Below are 3788 nucleotides of genomic sequence, written 5' to 3'. Positions count from 1 at the left end.
TTCTGCCGTCTGCGCAGCTGGGCGGGAAGTCCGAGATAGGCAAACCAAAGAGCACAGCCTCCTGCCAGCCTGGATGAGGTGCTAAAGTCCGACCCTGGAGGGACACACCCCAGTCTGGGGGTGGAGGCACTCACAGGTGTCACACGGATGGATGGCCCAACGCAGGGAAGCGGAACTCGTCCATTTGTTTTTCGCCCAACAAATTTTGAGCACCTGCTGTGTGCCAGGCACTATGCCTGGCGGTGGGGACACAGTGAGGAACTCCTGACACTAAACACTATGTTAAGAGAAGGCAGAGCGAAAGCACTCATCAATTAAACAATTACACAACATGTGTTGAAATACAAACTGAGATGTGTGCTCCTCCGAGAGGAACAAGGTTTTTGAGAGAAGTTACAGGAGCTTCTGGTCTGAACTTGGGAGTCCGAGGAGGCTTCCTTGAGAACGTGACACTACAGCTGACTGGTTGCTCACTAGGCAAAGGGGAAAAAAAGAGTGTTTCAGACAGAGGGCGGTTTGTGTATAAAGAACAAGAAGGCGGCAGGGCTCCTTTAGACGGATGAAAAGAAAGAGGTGGTGCATGAGGAGTTAGTGTTTAACAGGCACAGAATTTCAGCTGGAGAATATGAAAAAAAGTTCTGGAAATGAATGGTGGTGATAGCTGCACAATAATGTAAATTTTTAAATGTCACAGAACATTTAAAAATGGCTAAGATGGTACATTTTAAGTTATGTATATTTTGCCACACCAAAAAAAAAAAAAAAAAAAAGACAAGAAAAGGAACTGAGAGTTTAGAGAGTAAGGAATAGGGTGAGAGCCACTAGAGAGAATAGAAGAGCTAAGACCAGGTAAGACCTTTGTAGGCCATGCTAGAAAGTTTAGGACAGTGGGAAACTGATAAAATTTATCTTGTGTAAAATCACTTTGGCTGCTGAAGTTAAGATCAAAATGAAAAAGGCTCATAGAAGCTCTGGTAGGACCGGCTGGGAAGCCAATGAAGTCGTCTGGGCAAAAGACGATGAAGCTGGAGCTCGCTTAGACTTGGACTGGAGCGATGGTGAAGAGGAGGAGAACTGGGCAGTCTGCAGAGACATGTAGGAACAAAATCAACAAGACGTGGTGACGAATTGGATGTGAAAGAGTAACAAAGTGGCTTCAAGGATAATGCCACTGTTCAGCCTTGAGTGAATGCGTAGATAGTGGCGGGGTTCCTAGATACAGAGAAACTGGAAGAGGATCTGATTTTGGAAAGAAAAATGATCTCTAGTTCTATCTCAGACAAGTTGAATTTGAGGTAGCCTAGAGACTTCTGGTCCAGATGTCATTGTAGGCAGTTGAATGTACAGGTACAGGTCTGGGCTAGACATCAACTTTTGAAAGTCATCACCACATGGGTGGAAACTGAAGCAGGCCTTACATAGCCAGAGAAAAATTACAAAATGAAAACAGATGACCTCCAGGGATCCCCACCTCCTGGTATTCACACTCTTGCGTGGTCTCCTCCACATTGAGTCAGGGTTGGCCTGTGTGACAAGTGATCACGAGGCTAGGTCGTAAAAGGCACAAAAGATAAAAGCGATGAGATTTGATTGGTAACAGAGATTGAAACCTCCTCACTGAATGTGAGGGAACCACTGGGATTCCCTCTCCAAGTGTATTCGCAGGTGAATGAAGACCTGTTCCTGTCACCACAGGTCACGAAGACAAAACTCTGGCTTAAATGGGGAAGGAAAAATTGGTGCCAGACCCACAAAAACCAAGAGTTTTTGAATGTGGAGCCTCAGGCTCTCAAAACCTGCTATGTGAGTGCTTTATAATAGGGCTTTGTGCTCTCTGACGGGTGCGGCTAGAGTGGCTCAGGCACCATAGTGGATTGGGCTACAGGGGTAAGATATGGTATCTGGAGGCCTAGCCCTCCTCTCCAATCATTGGTCACTTTGACTCCAGGCTCCAGAGATTTTCTTTTCCAGCCTTCTTCATTCCTCTACTTCCAGACTCACACCCTAGAAGAGCAGAAGAAGAGCTCCACCTCTGAAGTTGTAAACGCAGACACCTGATCTCTGACCGTCCCTTGGCTGTTCTCAGAATTCTGCCCACTGTTGCCTGGCCTGCGGAAGCCTCCAGTCCACTCGTCCTTCTACTTTGTTGTATGTATCACCTTTCTCCAATCTTTATTTCCTTCTCCATCCACTGAAAGTGCAGGGTTTATCATTTCCATCACATTCTTCCCAATATGCTTACCTCCATTGGGCAGTTTTTCTTCTGTCACATCTGCCTGGGAGCACTCCAACTCAGGAAAAAAATCCAATCTTCTGGCTTCTCTAAATAAGCCCCTGAGCTGGAAGTGCTGCTGGAAAAAAAAAAAAAAATCGCACAACCATACAGATCAGTGCTATGTATGTACCTCGCCAGCCTCCACCAGGTCCTCAACACTGCCCGGCAGTCCCATGTTTGCTGGGTTGGCTCTGTCTCCAGCTCTCCCCAACACCAACCTCAAAATCTCCTGCATGCTCCCCAGATCTACCACTCTTCAAGATCCCCCTAGCCTCCCAGGTGCCCCCTTCACTGAGGAAAGAGCAGCCATTAAAGTAATAGCCCTCAGTTCCCACCAACTTCTGTCCCTCTACCACCTTCTTTCCTTTTTCCCCTTTATTGCCAGGTTTCTTGGAAACAGTGGCCTGCTCTAAAGACTCCATTTGCTTCATCTTTCCTGTATTTCATAGTCCCTGGAAATTCTCACTTCTGCCTCACCACATCACTGAAACCTCCTTCATTAAAGACATTAAAGTTCTAGTCTTTACCTTGCTTGACCTTTCAACAGCATTTGTCATTGCTGTCCTGTCTTGCTTCCTCAGTCACTCTTATTTTTATATGACCCCCCCCCACCTGATTTCCTCTTATATCTCTAGTCTCCCCACCCCTCCCCCATGCTCCTCTGTAGCCTCTTTTCCTTGGCCATGAGAGAAACCAAGTCACTCTCCTTGGGCAGTCTTATCCACTGCATGGTTCCATTTCCACAAGTGATGCCCCTCAAAGCTTATATCGCCAGCCCAGCCCTTGACCCTGAGTTCCAGACCCAAATAGCCAGCCATAGACTTTTACATCTCCGTCTGACATCACCTTGCATGCACGTGTCCATGGCTGAATTGATCACTCTCTCACGTCCAGTCCAACTTCTCCTTCACTGTCCCCTGTCTCCAAAAATGGCACCACCAGTCTCTCAGCTGCTCAAACCAAGATACCAGAAGTCATCCCTAATTACTCCTTCTCCCTCCCTCCTCCATTAATTCACTAAGACCTGGCAAGTCTATTCCGAATATCTTTCAAATGCACACATTTTTTTCACTCCTCCACCGTTTCCGGCCTGCACACCTGCAGCAAGTAGCCTTCTCTGTAGTTGTTTGTTTGTTTGCTTATTTTTTAAGAAAAACTCTAAAATGCATCTCTGACTTCATTTCTTTTTTGCCTAAAACTGTCTATAGCTTCCATGGTTCCTAGGAGAAAGTCCAGACTCTGGGTACCAGTCACCTGGGTAACCTCTACTTCTTCTTCATATTGAGACATCTGTCTGTTTTCTGTGGAGCCTTTGGGGACTTTTCCCAGGGAGAGAGCCTTGCTGGGGTTAATAGTACAGACTTGGGAACCAGGAAGCCCTGAAGTCCTGGTCCAGTTCAGGTATGTTGCCCCACTTTTCTCACTGGGTTTGCTCCTCTGTGAAATGGAATGAAAGCTGCCTCCTCACAGGGTTGACTAAGGGAATTGTGGAGGGAGAGCCCAGCAAAGTAGA

The sequence above is a fragment of the Panthera uncia genome, chromosome C2, assembly GCF_023721935.1.
Source record: "Panthera uncia isolate 11264 chromosome C2, Puncia_PCG_1.0, whole genome shotgun sequence".
In the NCBI taxonomy this organism is placed as follows: Eukaryota; Metazoa; Chordata; class Mammalia; order Carnivora; family Felidae; genus Panthera; species Panthera uncia.
Note: the sequence above shows the minus strand (reverse complement) of the source record.